Here is a 17510-nt window from a genome sequence, read left to right as displayed (position 1 = left end):
CTATAATATGTAACAGTATTCCTTAGCTGATGAATCGGCCAATTCGTCCCCCAAATTTCCGTATGCCGCATTCCTATATGCTGAAAGTGTATGTGGGTATCCTGAATGGGCTGAACAGATTTCTCTGTTGGATGTACAGAACACATACAGTTCACTGAGGGAATCGAAGCAGACGCCGATTTTCGTACTTCTCACATATCTCATCCTTTCCATTGCTGTAAGCAACCAATACTGTGAAATCGTTTGACAAGCGGATCTTGAGGACACGGCCAAAGCTGCTCAAGCACAGCAGGGTACAGTTAGGGTTTTCCTAGATAAATGTATAAAAATCATTTTAAATGTGGTACCCGGAGTGCCCTCCCTCTACTTCTGCAACAAACTGAGAATATTCTAAGGCTCTCGAGAGTCTTTGAAGGAAGATGGCTCCATGTCTGATTAAGATCTAGAATCTGGTCCATAGAAAATTACATTATGTCTTCTTTCATGAGAATTATACGTAGTTTCATTGGTTATGGGTTATCGTGAATACAATTTGAAAGAATGGGCTAACAGCCTAATGAAATACTAGAAACCGTCCAGAAACCACGAATTTATACGCTAGGTGTACCATGTACAAGTAGCCGCTAGCTGGATAACGGCTGCCCGCCAATCTCGATACAGAAATTTTACGTGCAGGTGATCTTGTAGAGGCCACGCTCATTCTCAGATGGATAGTTTCTACGATAGACGCGTAGGTCTTGTGGATATATACATCTGACACCCATAATCCAAATTGGTCAACACGAAAGCCTTATGAGACTGGAGCAGGAATTCTCTTTATGTCACCTCCACACCCCCTCCCCCTTCAAAAAAAAAGTTGAAATGTGTGTGAATTGCCGGCCGTGGTGGCCGAGCTGTTCTAGGCGCTTCAGTCTGGAACCGCGCGACCGCTACGGTCGCAAGTTCGAATCCTGCCTCGGGCATAGATGTGTGTGATGTCCTTAGGTTAGTTAGGTTTAAGTAGTTCTAAGTTCTAGGGGACTGATGACCTCCGCTGTTAAGTCCCATAGTGCTGCCGGCCGGAGTGGCCGAGCGGTTCTAGGCGCTACAGTCTCGAACCGCGCGACCGCTGCGGTCGCAGGTTCGAATCCTGCCTCGGGCATAGATGTGTGTGATGTCCTTAGGTTAGTTAGGTTTAAGTAGTTCTAAGTTCTAGGGGATTGATGACCTCCGCTGTTAAGTCCCATAGTGCTGCCGGCCGGAGTGGACGAGCGGTTCTAGGCGCTACAGTCTCGAACCGCGCGACCGCTACGGTCGCAGGTTCGAATCCTGCCTCGGGCATAGATGTGTGTGATGTCCTTAGGTTAGTTAGGTTTAAGTAGTTCTAAGTTCTAGGGGACTTATGACCTCAGCAGTTGAGTCCAATAGTGCTCAGAGCCATTTGAACCAACCCATAGTGCTCAGAGCCATTTGAACCATTTTGTGTGTGAATTCTTAAGGGGCCAAACTGCTGAGGTCACCGGTCCCTAGACTTATACACTACTTAAACTAACCTATGCTAAGAACAACATAGACACCCATGCCCAAGGGAAGACTCGAACATCCGGCGGGAGGGGCCGCGCAATCTGTGACATGGCGCCTCACCCCCCCCCCCCCGCCCCCTTTTCCCCCGCGTCCCCTCCTCCAGAATGTGTGGCGAACACACTGCAAAATTCTAAGCGCCTTAAGAGACTTTGCTCTTCAGTCTCTTAAGCTAACAATATCTCTAGTTATCAATGTAGAAGTAGCTCGGTGTAAACACTCATCGTCAATGGGGGAAAGCCCACACCCATTTGAAGTCTGTACCTGTAGCTCAATCGTGTAACGCCTTGTAAACGCCTCTCGCAGTTAATGGTGTATCACAATTGTTTTTTATTGTAATATTCGACCACTTCGCCTGTTGCTGGTGCACAATTGACGGTGCGTGGTGGATTTGTATGTTCAATAAAGTCCAACCAGAGCACAGCGCAGATTATATTAGTCATACATCAGACTGTAATTAAACTGTAGCCGATCACTGTCCACACTCTACATAGGAAGGAAGCAAAGGTGTGACCTCAAAATATTCTTGCGTATATTCTGAAAATCCTTCAATGGACAACCATTTCCATTCTGTGTTTGAGAACGATTAATGACATGTGCGAGCCCGGAACTAATTCTTGATTGTTCGTATTGTACGAGTAAGTGGAGAATGTTTTGCAACCTAGTTCAAAATGGTTGAAATGGCTCTGAGCATGGTTGAAATGGCTCTGAGCACTATGGGACTTAACGTCTAAGGTCATCAGTCCCCTAGAACTTAGAACTTCTTAAACCTAACTAACCTAAGAACATCACACACATCCAAGCCCGAGGCAGGATTCGAACCTGCGACAGTAGCAGCATTTCTGTTTCGGACTGAAGCGCCTAGAACCGCTCGGCCACAGCGGCCGGCGCAACCTAGTACTGTATTGAAATTTATAACTGTTGATGTCGTACCGGCAGTAAACGTTTCTTTACACAGGAGGCACAGTCCAGTTTGGTACTGTTACTGAAGCTTCTCAGTGACGCAAATATCTTGAAAATAACTCATATCTGAGATCATGTAAACAATGAAGGCGACAACACTTTGCTTTTGCTAGTGAACGCAGTACACTTGTATAATAATACTTTCATCTAGTTCTTCAGGACACTCAAACAACATCGCAACAAAGCATTAGCAGAATCATTACCGCTTCTGCATAACGCAGTTTGCATTCCCGTACGGCACTTTTCGCTGTTTACGCGGTTCCCGACACATGCTGACTGCCTCCTCTCCGTGCTGACGAATGACCAGCTCCGACGACAGTGCCTCGGATCCGGTTGCAAGCGGCGGAGCGCTACTTGAATGCTCAGACACAGAGTAAGGTGGAATTATAGTACACTAAGCTGTTTGATGTCATCTGTAGCTTACATCCTGCAGCACTGGAATCACTGTACTGCCTTCCTTACATTGACTGATTTGTTTATTTATTTATTTAGCGTGACCAGATAATGAAAATGATGCCTACAACGAATACGGCGAAGCTTCCCATGCTTCCCTGAGAACTTCCCGCTCAAACAGATTCAGCATATGACTTATCGCTGAAATAGAAGGGACAGTATAATTGTACCTAGAAGTCCCGGAAGCCTAAATGGAGAACAACAGGCCATCTCCAGATCGAAAAAGATACGTAAAAGGTGTTTGTAGCGAAGGAAAGCTGTTGTATTACCACCTAGAGCAGGGCCAAGTTAGAAATTATGGAATAATGGCTACTAAGACATCACAGGAAGCGACTAAGGAGCTAAATGGTTCAAATGGCTCTGAGCACTATGGGACTCAACTGCTGTGGTTATCAGTCCCCTAGAACTTAGAACTACTTAAACCTAACTAACCTAAGGACATCACACACATCCATGCCCGAGGCAGGATTCGAACCTGCGACCGTAGCAGTCGCACGGTTCCGGACTGCGCGCCTAGAACCGCGAGACCACCGCGGCCGGCGACTAAGGAGCAGTATCGATTCTAGAACATATACAATACGCCATTTTATCACTTTCTTAAGGTATAATGGATTTGTGTCCAAGGTTGGCAGTGTTATTTACTTATGAGTACAGTTTTACTATTGAAGCAGTTATGCTATTAGTACCGCAATGTGATTAATCTGTTAAGTTACTAACCTGCTCTAGAGAAAGAGCACTGCACTGGCGTGATCGAGGTGAGACGCAATGTTGTTAATCATCATATCTAAAGAATATATTACTAATTTTTACTAATGTGCATATATCAAAACTGAAAATGTATTCCAACTGAACACTTCCCACAAAGTCTTTATTTCAGTAAACTGTCAATGCAGAACAATGCTGTCAATGACACTCTGAGCATCAACAAAGCCCGAGCCCGCTTAATGCCGTAAGTCACTATAGAGTTGGATGGATTAGTAAATTCTGTCCTTCCAAAAAGACAGAAGTTCAGCCCATTGGCATTTGAACGTCTGCAAACGCTTGAGCTGCAGCCTTTCTGGCTGATTGCTTTCACGATCAACGCGAGTTTCTTTATTAATGACTGATCTGATCTTTTAGTTTGTGATTTCTCTGTGTTTAGTTTCATAAACGGCAAAATTTGCATTCCCCCACTTCTAGAACGTTACCAGAATAAAGCACGTGTATAACCACAGCTATCGACAACAACACATCAAATGAGCAGAGTGATCTTAACTACAGTAAAAATGCTAGTTGCATGCACATCACGGCTCAATTCGAATGTATACTGCGTCGGGGTAGAACCTTCAATCTTTCTACAATGACATTAGAAGACCAAGAATTTTTATTCAGTCCTCTTTTGTGGTATATGCTATTAGACAGGGAAAGAAGTACATTTTCTTCTCTCTGTACCTGAGTGAGTGTTGTAACATTTTCAAAAGAATAATACAAAAGTCCTCTTGAGAACACTTATAATTTTATAAAAAATTGCAGAGATGATAGCGTCAGTCGGAATATAGACAATTCTATGAGAAGGAGGAAAGGAGTTTCAATCCAGCAAGGGATACAGAAGAGATTCTCTGAAATGTGGAAAGTAGAGCAGGGTTCTGGCGGGAGTGAAACAGTGTCGTCGGGTCGTGGGTCACTGACCTCAGGCTGCGCTATTGGCTACTCTGCCATTGTCACTACCAAGATTTCGTATTTGGGAAGAAGTCCATAATAACTATTTCATCAGAATAAGTATGTGTAAAAGTACCATATATCCACTGGTAGCAAATGTGCCAGTACAAGATAAACGCAGGAACTAAAGAAAGCGATGTCCACACAATGCGAGCAACTCATATTTTCCGGCTACTGGACATCATCTGGCTGTCATATACTGACTGTCCCCCACTGACTGCCTCCAATCTGACGTGCACATTACCACCATCTAAGCACAGGCGAAGCGTTTGGATGGACTCTCTTAAGATTCAACCCTTATTTCTACACGCTCTCATCTACTGGCAATTCTCGACATCTTGAACGTTGGCAAAGGAAAAGAGATAACTTTATTATGCTTAACTTTCCTGTCTGTTACGGCAACCGGCTGCGTGTAGTGCCAATAGTGCCTTTCCATATCTCATTTAGCTGCCAGAAGTCGAAAGAGAGAAAAGAAAGAGTCATGTGACGCTGTTGTCTGGGACACCACAAGGGTTGGCAGGTTCAAAGTACTGTTTGAGATGCAGATTTACGTTTCACATAATGTGCTTCTTCCTCAAATTCAGTATACTTCTGCACTCACACCCATACTCTAAAGGTTGACGATCCTGTCATAGAGCATAAAATCGTTATCGTTTTCTGTTCTTTCAGTGTGTTATTAGATAGAGTTCTGGAAATATCTTTTTGTATCTCTTTCTGATCTCATGCTGTTCTTTGTTTTCTTAACTGCTGATGTTTTTAAGATAACATCGAATACATACTTTGGTATTGTTTTCCCTATATTCAAATGTAAAAAATATAAGGGTTAATTACTTTTGAACTTCCGATTTCTTCCTGCACCAACATTCGCTGCTTTCAGTTTTACTGACTGAGATGCGTAAGTGCTTTTACTGACTGATACGCGTAAGTGTTCGCTTTTACATCAATTCGTGAAAACTTAGGATGATGCCGCACCGTAAAAACTGCTTATTGCGTGTAATACTTTTCTGTAGTCTTTTCCATGTTAAGTCCTCTGATATCGATGAAAAGCGCCCTCCTCCTGGTTAGGAAATGATGTGAAAATCCCGTTTCAGGGTGCTTCACAGTTTGTGTGTATTTTAAAGGAAATGTCTTGCTGGACACCACAAGTTGCACGTTAAAAGCGGTCACTGCTTATGAAGAACTCCTGAGTGATTGCAGTGAAGTGTTGCTCAGTGAGATAATTTCACTAACTTGAGTCAGCCTTAGCAGAATAAAAATGTTGCGTCAGAGTCAGTTTCCGTATTTGTTGAGAATACTGCGTATCTTTACCACTAGCTTGAAGTTACAAAAGCACCATCAACAAATCTGTTAAGTATTCACTCTTTAATATACCACGAACAGATTTTTTTTTTTTTCAAACCAGCAACTCAAGTTTCTAACTGCATTATCCTTTTTTTGTGTCGCACACTAGGTTGGTTTATATGCTTCTTCAGTTGCAAATTCTCTGCTTGTACTCTGTCATATTGTGCTTTCAGATTATATGGACTTGAAAGACAGTGACTGTCATCATTATAAATGAGTGTTTTAGGCATTAAAAGAGTGAAATTCCACGGTAAGCTAACAACAACTTTACCGCACGAAAAATATAAATTATCAGGATGCTTCGGTGTCTCCGGATTTAATCAAAACCGGGAATTGACGAGCATGATTTTAACTCGTTGGGCTCTCAGTGTTCTGACCGCCGTGGAAATGGCGTCCGAGTTAATGTTGGTTGCCGCAAGGAGCGCTGTAACTCGTGTGTTATCCGCTCTGTAAAATTTTAACTCCTTCGTCTCAGGTATATCTGTTGAGCGTCACTCTACAAGGCACCATGAATTTAATCCCGGGCATTGATGCGAAATATCGTGACCATCAACTTGATGCACGTAGCTTTCCTCCCGATGCCGACTAAACACTGTATCCGCCGCCACCTGGTTTCGAACCGGCTACCTGCGATTCGAGCGGAACCCGTTTATTAGCGACCTCGATACGGAAGCAGGTGGCAGGAATATAGAAAGTTGCTGATGTGGGTAGACGCGTGTAAGTTTTCACTGCATGCGGAGGTACGCCCTCAATGCATCCCGTGCTATGTGGCGCTTCTTGAAATGCCTCTCAAAAGGTGTGTATCATATTTACACACGTGGTCCACTCGACGAGCCTTTTAGTCTGACCTTGGATTACTACGGTCACGTGGAGAAAGAACTGTACCGAGGGGGCGACGAGATACGCCACCGCCGAGAACGCGGACACAGAGGGAGCACTAAAACTGACCTCACGAGACAAGAAAGAAACACGGTTTGAGAATTGACTGGAAGAGATACATGAGTTGCACGACTCGTATTCCCACGTTTTGCCCTCGGGTAAAGCGTTTACGTCGGAATGCGACTGTAAAAGAATGCTGTTGCCAGTGCAATTTCATTCATGTAGCACCATACAGTAGTTACAATTACCCAATAGACGCCTGTCTCTAACACGGTTACATGGCAGCAGTGCGCTTGGTTCATACAGCTGCAGCCTGTACAGCCCACTCACGCTCTACACTACAGTTATAGCGGTAACTTTGTTACACTATTCTACATTTTACATGATTACTCCGCAACTCACACTTGAGCGGCTCGCAAAGCGTTCGTAGAAACAATTTCACACTGTTTCTATACAGTGCTAGCTTTTAACCAGGAACCAGGTTTTAAATTGTACATTTCCAGTGGCAGATGAGGACTCTTACCACAATCTATTGGTTATGAACTGTAGATTAAAACTGAAGAAACTGCAAAAAGATGAGAATTTGACGAGATGGGACCTGGATAAGCTGAAAGAACCAGAGGTGGTAGAGAGTTTCAGAGAGAGCATTAGGAAACGATTGACAAGAACAGGGGAAAGAAATACTGTAGAAGGAGAATGGATACCTTTGAGAGATGAAATAGTGAAGGCAGCAGAGGATCAAGTTGTTAAAAAAACGAGGGCTAGTAGAAATCCTTGGGTAACAGAAAAGTTATTGAATTTAGTTGATGAAAGGATAAAATATACGAATGCAGTAAATGAAGCAGGAAGAAAGGAATACAAACGTCTCAAAAATGAGATCGACAGGAAGTGCAAGATGGCTAAGCAGGGATGGCTAGAGGACAAATGTAGGGATGTGGAGGCATATATCACTAGGTGTAAGATAGATACTGCCTACAGGGAAATTAAAGAAACCTCTGGAGAAAAGAGAACTACTTGTAGGAATATCAAGAGCCCAGATGGAAAACCACTACTAAGCAGAGAAGGGAAGGCAGAAAGCTGGAAGGAGTATGTAGAGGTTCTATACAAGGGTGATGTACTTGAGGGTTATATTATGGAAATGGAAGAGGACATAGATGAAGATGAAATGGAAGATATGATACTACGTGAAGAGTTTGACAGAGCACTGAAAGACCTAAGTTGAAACAAGGCCCCAGGGGTAGACAATATTTCATTAGAACTACTGACAGCCTTGGGAGAGCCAGCCCTGACAAAACTCTACCATCTGGTGAGCAATATGTATGAGACAGGCGAAATACTCTCAGACTTCAAGAAGAATATAATAATTCCAATCCCAAAGAAAGTAGGTGCTGACAGTTGTGAAAATTACCGAACTATTAGTTTAATAAGTCACGGCTGCAAAATACTAACACGAATTGTTTACAGATGAATGGAAAAACTGGTAGAAGCCGACCTTGGGGAAGAAATGTTGGAACATTTGAGACAATACTGACCCTACGACTTATCTTAAAAGATAGATTGAGGAAAGGCAAACCTACGTTTCTAGCATTTGTAGACTTCGAGAAAGCTTTTGACAATGTTGACTGGAATACTCTTTTTCGAATTCTAGAGGTGGCAGGGTAAAATACAGGGAGTGAAAGGCTATTTACAATTTGTACAGAAACCAGATTGCAGTTATAAGAGTCAAGGGGCATGAAAGGGAAGCAGTGGTTGGGAAGGGAATGAGACAGGGTTGTAGCCTATCCCCGATGTTATTCAATCTGTATATTGACCAAACAGTAAAGGAAACAAAAGAAAAATTCGGAGTAGGTTATCAAAATCCATGGAGAAGAAATAAAAACTTTGAAGTTCGCCGATGACATTGTAATTCTGTCAGAGACAGCAAAGGACTCGGAAGAGCAGTTGAACGGAATGGATAGTGTCTTGAAAGGAGGATACAAGATGAAATCAACAAAAGCAAAACGAGGATAATGGAATGTAGTCGAATTAAGTCAGGTGATGATGAGGAAATGAGACACTTAAAGTAGTAGATGAGTTTTGCTATTTGGGGAGAAAAATAACTGATGATGGTCGAAGTAAACTGGCAATGGCAAGGAAAGCGTTTCTGAAGAAGAGAAATTTGTTAACATCGAGCATAGATTTAAGTGCCAGGAAGTCTTTTCTGACAGCATTTGTGTGGAGTGCAGCCATGTATAGAAGTGAAACATGGACGATAAATAGTTTAGACAAGAAGAGAATGGAAATTTTCGAAATGTGGTGCTACAGAAGAATGCTGAAGATTAGATGAATAGACCACGTAACTAATGAGAATGTACTAATTAGAATTGGGGAGAAGAGGAATTTTTTGGCACAACTTGACTAGAAGAAGGGATTGGTTGATAGGACATGTTCTGTGGCATCAAGGTATCATCAATTTAGTATTGGAGGGAAGTGCGGAGGGTAAAAGTCGTAGAGGGAGACCAAGGCATGAGTACACTAAACAAATTCAGAAGGATGTGGGGTACAGTAGTTACTCGGAGATGAAGCTTGCAAGGGATAGACAGCATGGAGAGCTGCATCAAACCAGTCTCTGGACTGAAGATGACAACAACGAACAACAACTGTGATACTCTTGAACAGCGCGAGATATAGACGAACGCTTAAAGCTTTTTGTGCGAGCTTTCATTTGTTTTATTCTTTTACCCTCTTCATTTCTCCCTATGTATGTGGGCATCAACAAAATAACGGGTGGTTATAGTTAATGTGCAGCTACTCACAGAGGTCCAGTGTGGGCTGTAATTATCGCATTGCAGAGAATCTTGATAGATATGCTAATTTGTTAATGCGGAGCCTCTTTACGCTGAAAAAAATTAGTTCCAATTTTCGCCACCAAGTCAAATCTGGCGCTGTAAATGCAAAAAAGACGTATAGAAATGTTCCCATATGTAATGGATTAGGAGCAAGACATGGGCAGTAAAAGAGAAACAAATGACAAAGGCATAATGTTGATTTAATTTTTAACTGCCACTTACACAATTTGTTCCATATGAGCCAAGGAGACACCGACGAGATGCTGCATCTGTAAAACGACGTGGTCAATAGATGCTAACAGCATTTTCCGTGCAATCTGAGCAACGTGTTCCTGTATACTGGCCTTTTGATCAGGTAGTGATCAAATGTGTCCTTGGTAAATTCGTTCTTTCAGATACCCAGAGCCAAAAGTCACATAGATTCAGATTAAGTGATCTTGTTGGCCATGCATCTGAAAAATCTCTGGAGGTAACTGTTCTTGGCAAGGCCGTTTTTAGCTATTTGCCGCCTCTTGGCAGTAAATAATACTTCCGCCGCTCATTTCGACATAACTGTGTCACCAAGTGACTTACATCTGTACATAACTCAATACTACTACTGTTGCTACCGCTATAATAAGAAATATGTGCGTGTTGTAGGGTAGACTGGGTACGGTTGTGCCAGGGTACGGTTGTGACAGTCGCCATATTAGCCAAACAATAAAGAATAACGTGGAGAGTGGGAGGGAGGCAAAAACGGCGTGCCTGTCTGGACTTGTGTCACAGTATTGCGTCAGCCGTCGCGCGACAATAACGCTAGCAGTGGTCTACATTAAGGCCGGTTCCCACTAGGGCTGCCGCGCGTCAAAACCGCGCGTCAGCTGCGTGGTTGCCATGGAAACGGCGTCAGCGGCACGGCGCGGCGGGCTCTGCGTCGCGGTTTGACCATGTCGAACCGCTTCCGCTGCCGCGTGCCGCGCTCCAGGTGCGCGCCGCCAATCACAGAACGCGCTGAGCGAGACGTCAGGTACGGAATCCCGGGCCACACGAACTTTCGCCGAACCGCTGGCGCGGACGCGGCGGCAGCCATAAAATACTTATCATCCGATTCCAAAGAAACTATTCAGTAGAAAAATTTGATTCTTGGGCATGTTACAGCCTGATATCTTCTCTCGATAAAGGACCGAATTTCTTTTCGTTATTCGTCGTGGTTACTTGCTGTATCGCATTTATGTAAACCTTTACACGAAATTTTAATGAGTGTGCAGAGGTAAAAACGCATTGCGTGGACTTTGCGTACAGTTCATTTTAGGTAATACATTATTGTGTATGAAATTTAGTCAACATATCGAAATTGTTTTTAAAGCTGAGAGCAGAACGATAGCTATCACCGTTCTCGAGATATCGAATGATATGTCGGCGGACGGGCTATGCGGTGAGCACGCGCGGGTTGCTCGCTACGCGACCAATACTTTCGTCCTGCTCGTCGTAAACCATGTGGTTGTATCAACTGCAAATTTCGTAAACTATTCAAGAAATCGAAACGTGTTTTCTTGCAAACAATAACTTGTAAAAAGTCATGTATTTCGGCACATGATAAATATCCTAAATCTGTTTATCTACCGAGATATGAAAGAAACTACAGTTTTTCGGAAGGGTTAGATGGATTTTTTTAAACGGCATTTAATAGCATGTGGATTGAGAAGTTAAACTGAGACTAATTTACTGGTATGTCATAAGATGTAATTTTCCAATTATCTACAGCTATTGATTATTTCCTTTGGAAGTAACAAACGTTTTTTCTTTACCCAGTGTACTTCATTGGTTCAAGACGCGTTTCGCCTTTTACTTTAAGGCATCTTCGGTGGAATCTAGAATGATTCAGTTTTGTTTTGATATGTGATGCTTGCAGATTATAAAACAGCTTGCATCTTTTTTTACGTGAATAACTGATTACTTACAGTGAATCGAGTTATTGGTGGACATCTGCGTTTCCCCTCACCTGGTCACATGCTGGAGATTGAACTAAAACTTAGATTATGAAACATAAGCACATTTTCATGTTCGCTCTCTTTTCTTCTGTCACTAGCTGTAGACATTTTACCGAAAACACTGATTTGAAGTCGTAACTACAGTGTGTTCACCTCATGTCCCTTCCTGTTTGGTTTGTTTATGTATATGTTGTCAACCTAAAGAATTATATGCTGAAAACTAATGTTTGTTTATTTCTGTTCTCCTTATATCTGTATGTGTGTGTGGCTAGCCAGTGATAGTTATAGAAAGTTGAAAGAGAATGCAGTAGTTGTCAGACAGTGGTTGAAAGATTTGGTGTTCAGCTCATTTCAGTTTTGGTTTAAATGTTTTGTGGAGGAGTGCATGGAAGAGTAAATTCACTGCTTACATTAATAGATAAAATAGTAGAATAGCACTTCAACAGATGATTATTATCAGAATACTATCACCCAACCCCCTTGTCCTCACTCTTTGACGCCTCATAATATGTCCTGTCAACTTACCCCTCTTGTAGTCAAAGTTGTGCCATAATTTCCTCCTCCTCCTCTATTTAATTCCGTACCTCCTCTTTAGTTAAATGATCCTCATACCTAATCTTCAGCATTCTTATTGATCACCACGTTTTGAAAGTGTCCATTGTCTTCTTGACAGAACTGTTCATCGCCCACGTTTCACTTACATGCAAGGCTGCACTCCACACAAATACCGCACTCCACACAAATACCTTTGTAAAATAGTACCCAGTCTTATAATTTATATTCGATGTGAACAAATTTTCTTTTTCAGAACGCTTTTGTTGCTGTACACAGACTTCATTTTATATTCTCTATACTTCTGCCTTCTCAATTACTGCTTCCCTCTCAAGTCATTGCAGTCTTAGAAATGCAGTTTGGTTTCTGTACAAGTTGTAGATAATCTTGTGGCCCAGTGTTTTATCGATGACATCTCCAGAGTTTCAAAGAATGTTTTTATTAAGATTGTCAAAGCCTTTCTCTAAACATGCAAATGCTATAAACACAGTTTCACAGTTCATCAGTGTGTCTACTTAGGTAAGTGGAAGGATCAGTATTGACTTGGGTGTTCAGACATCTCACAGGAATCTAACATTGTGCATATGTTAGATTGTACAACCTCTCCCCCACTCCTCTCTACATATTCCTTCCACTATCTAGCCTTCTCTTATTTGCTTAGTTCTGGCTTTGCCAAATGAATTCCTGACAGTTGCTTCTCCTTTGAGCAAAGTTTTCTTTGTTCTGTCTCATTTTCATTCCCCTATGTTTTCCAAGAGCAAAATCGCATTGCAATTTTGGACTTCCTGTTAACGTCATGTTTAGACATTTCTATTTCCGATGGCCTACTTTATTTGCTACATTTCTATATTTTTCCCTCGTGTCAAATATAATATATCACGTTTTATCTAACGATTTCTACTGTACCTTCTTCCCGTTCACATACTCTGCTGCATTCACCACTTCTTCTCTCAAAGATTCTTCGTATTCTAGCGGATTCCTTCCTCTGTTTCTGTCAGTCGTTGCATTACGGTAACTTTAGGGTTATCGAAAAACCCAAACCTTTGTGTTCTTACTGTTTTCCTGTACATGCTACCGTATCACATTTTAAATTTTTGTCTCGCTTAACCATCTGAATAATCTCTTTTGTCGTACATTGTTTCAATATGTTAGGAGATAGTGAACAATCATGAATGGTAGTAATGAAATCTGTTTATGGTGAAATGAGAAAACATGAATAATGAAATATGTGAAAGAGTACATTGTACAGAAAATGAAAAATTGGTATTTCACCCAACTTCGTCTTTCCTTCATTTAGGTGTAAAATATAGTTAATCAAACGCACCGGGCGTTTCAGTGGGTCCAGCCTCGTACCTCAGTGGCTGTCCGTCATTGGCTACCGCTAGCGTCTGCCGCTTCCAGATGGGAACGCCAATTCCGTGAGCCGCCGCGTCAAAGCGGAAAACGCTTGCCGCTGCCGTTGCCGCACGACGTGCTGCCGCGCTATAGTGGGAACCGGCCTTTAAGGCAAGCGTTTTCCGCTTTGACGCGGCGGCTCACGGAATTGGCGTTCCCATCTGGAAGCGGCAGACGCTAGCGGTAGCCAATGACGGACAGTCACTGAGGTACGGGGTGGGACCCACCGAAACGACCGGTGTGTTTGAATAACTATATCTTATACCTACATGAAGGAAAGACGAAGTTCGGTGAAGACATACAAATTTTTCATTTTCTGTACAATGTACTCTTTTACATATTTCATTATTCATGTTTTCTCATTTCAACATAAACAGATTTCATGACTACCGTTCATGATTGTTCACTATCTCCTAACACATTGAAACAATGTACGATAAAAGAGATTATTCAGATAGTGAAGCGAGACAAAAATTTAAAGTGTGATACGGTAGCAGGTACAGGATAACACTAAAAACAGAAAGCCTTGGGGGAAGGGATGAAAGTGGAAGCCACCTGATAGAATTTCGCACAGAGCATAATGTAATCATCGCCAGCACCTTGCTTAAGAATCGTGAATGAATAATATATTTTTGGAACGAAGTTTTCGAAACCAGATTTTAAATTATAAAACATTTCCTGGTGCAGACGCAAACCTACAATAATTTATTGGTTACGAGCTGCGGTTTACAACTAAAGAGACAGTAAACGGTAGCAAATTAAGGAAATGGAACTAGAATAAGTCAAGACCCACAGTTTTTCGATAATCTTAAAGTTACTGTAATGCAATGACTGACTGAAACAGAGAAAGGAATCCGCTAGAATACGAATGGATATCTTTGGGAGAAAAAGTGGTGCATGCGGCAGAGTATGTGAACGGGAAGAAGGTACAGTAGAAATCGTTAGATAAAACATGATATATTAAATTTGACACGAGGGAAATATATAAAAATGCAGCAAATAAAGTAGGCCATCGGAAATAGAAATGTCTAAACATGACATTGACAGAAAGTCCAAAATTGCAACGCGATTTTGCACTTGGAAAACAGGGGAATGAAATTGAGAAAGAACAAAGAATACTTTGCTCAAAGGAGAAGCAACTGTCAAGTACTCATTTGGCAAGCCAGAACTAAGCAAATAACAGAAGGCTAGAAAGTGGAAGGAATATGAAGAGAGGAGAGAGGGAGGGGTTGTACAAACTAACATATGCACAATGTTAGATTCCTGTGACATGTCTGAACACGCAAGGCAATACTGATCCTACCACTTAGTTAAGTAGACACACTGAAGAACTGCGAAACTGTGTTTAGAGCATTTGCATGTTTAGAGAAAGATTTTGACAATCTTAACTAAAACATTCTTTGAAGCTCTAAAACATAGGGCCACAAGATTATCTACAACTTGTAAAGAAACCAAACTGCATTTCTAAGACTTCAATGACTTACAAGGAAGCAGTAATTGAGAAGGCAGAAGTAGAGAGGATATAAAATGAAGACTGTAAATACCAAGAAAAGCGTTCTGAAAATGAAAATTTGTTCACATCGAATATAAATTCTAATGATTGGGTACTATTTTACAAAGGTATTTGTGTGGAGTGCAGCCTTGTATGTAAGTGAAACGTGGACTATGAACAGTTCTGTCAAGAAGACAATGGACACTTTCAAAACGTGGTGATCAATAAGAATGCTGAAGATTAGGTACGAGGATCATTTAACTAAAGAGGAGGTACGGAATTAAATAGAGGAGGAGGAGGAAATTATGGCACAACTTTGACTACAAGAGGGGTAAGTTGACAGGACATATTATGAGGCGTCAAAGAGTGAGGACAAAGGGGTTGGGTGATAGTATTCTGATAATAATCATCTGTTGAAATGCTATTCTGCTATTTTATCGATTAATGTAAGCAGTGAATTTACTATTCCATGCACTTCTCCACAAAACATTTAAACCAAAACTGAAATGAGCTGAACACCAAATCTTTCAACCACTGTCTGACAACTACTGCATTCTCTTTCAACTTTCTATAACTATCACTGGCTAGCCACATACACATAAAGATATAAGGAGGACAGAAATAAACAAACATTAGTTTTCATCATATAAGTCTTTAGATTGGCAACATGCACATAAACAAACCAAACAGGAAGGGACATGAGGTGAACACACTGTAGTTATGACTTCAAATCAGTGTTTTCGGTAAAATGTCTACAGCTAGTGACAGAAGAAAAAAGTGCGAACATGAAAATGTGCTTATGTTCCATAATCTAAGTTTTAGTTCAACCTCCAGCATGTGACCAGGTGAGGAGAAACGCAGATGCCGCCAAAAACTCGATTCACTGTAAGTAATCAGTTGTTGTTGTTGTGGTCTTCAGTCCTGAGACTGGTTTGATGCCGCTCTCCATGCTACTCTATCCTGTGCAAGCTTCTTCATCTCCCAGTACCTACTGCAGCCGACATCCTTCTGAATCTGCTTAGTGTATTCATCTCTTGGTCTCCCTCTACGAGTTTTACCCTCCACGCTGCCCTCCAATTACTAAATTGGTGATCCCTCGATGTCTCAGAACATGTCCTACCAACCGATCCCTTCTTCTAGTCAAGTTGCCCCACAAACTTCTCTTCTCCCCAATTCAATTCAATATCTCCTAATTAGTTATGTGATCTACCCATCTAATCTTCAGCATTCTTCTGTAGCACCATATTTCGAAAGCTTCTACTCTCGTCTTGTCTAAACTATTTATCGTCCACGTTTCACTTCCATACATGGCCACACTCCATACAAGTACTTTCAGAAACGACTTCCTGACATTTAAATCCATACTCGATGTTAACAAATTTTTCTTCTTCAGAAACGCTTTCCTTGCCATTGCCAATCTACTTTAATATCCTCTCTACTTCGACCACCGTCAGTTATTTTGCTCCCCAAATAGCAAAACTCCTTTACTACCTTAAGTGTCTCATTTCCTAATCTAATTCCATCAGCATCACCCGACTTAATTCGACTACATTCCATTATCCTCGATTTGCTTTTGTTCATGTTCATCTTATATCTTCCTTTCAAGACACTGTCCATTCCATTCAGAGTAATCAGTTATTCACATAAAAAAAGATGTGAACTGTTTTATAATCTGCAAGTATCACATATCAAAACAAAACTGAATCATTCTTGATTCCACCGAAGATGCCTTAAAGTAAAAGGCGAAACGCGTCTTGAACCAATGAAGTACACTGGGTAAAGAAAAAAACGTTTGTTACTTCCAGAGGAAATAATCAATATCTGTAGATAATTAGAAAATTACATCTTATGACATACCAGTAAATTAGTCTCAGTTTGACTTCTCAATCCACATGCTATTAAATGCCGTTTAAAAAAATTCATCTAACCCTTCCGAAAAACTGTAGTTTCTTTCATATCTCGGTAGATAAACAGATTTAGGATATTTATCATGTGCCGAAATACATGACTTTTTACAAGTTATTGTTTGCAAGAAAACACGTTTCGATTTCTTGAATAGTTTACGAAATTTGCAGTTGATACAACCACATGGTTTACGACGAGCAGGACGAATGTATTGGTCGCGTAGCGAGCAACCTGCGCGTGCTCACCGCATAGCCCGTCCGCCGACATATCATTCGATATCTCGAGAACGGTGATAGCTATCGTTCTGCTCTCAGCTTTAAAAACAATTTCGATATGTTGACTAAATTTCATACGCAATAATGTATTACCTAAAATGAATTGTACGCAAAGTCCACGCAATGCGTTTTTACTTCTGCACACTCATTAAAATTTCGTGTAAAGGTTTACGTAAATGCGATACAGCAAGTAACCACG

This window comes from Schistocerca nitens, chromosome 4, assembly GCF_023898315.1.
Source record: "Schistocerca nitens isolate TAMUIC-IGC-003100 chromosome 4, iqSchNite1.1, whole genome shotgun sequence".
Classification (NCBI taxonomy): Eukaryota; Metazoa; Arthropoda; class Insecta; order Orthoptera; family Acrididae; genus Schistocerca; species Schistocerca nitens.
This window is presented reverse-complemented; position numbering follows the sequence as displayed.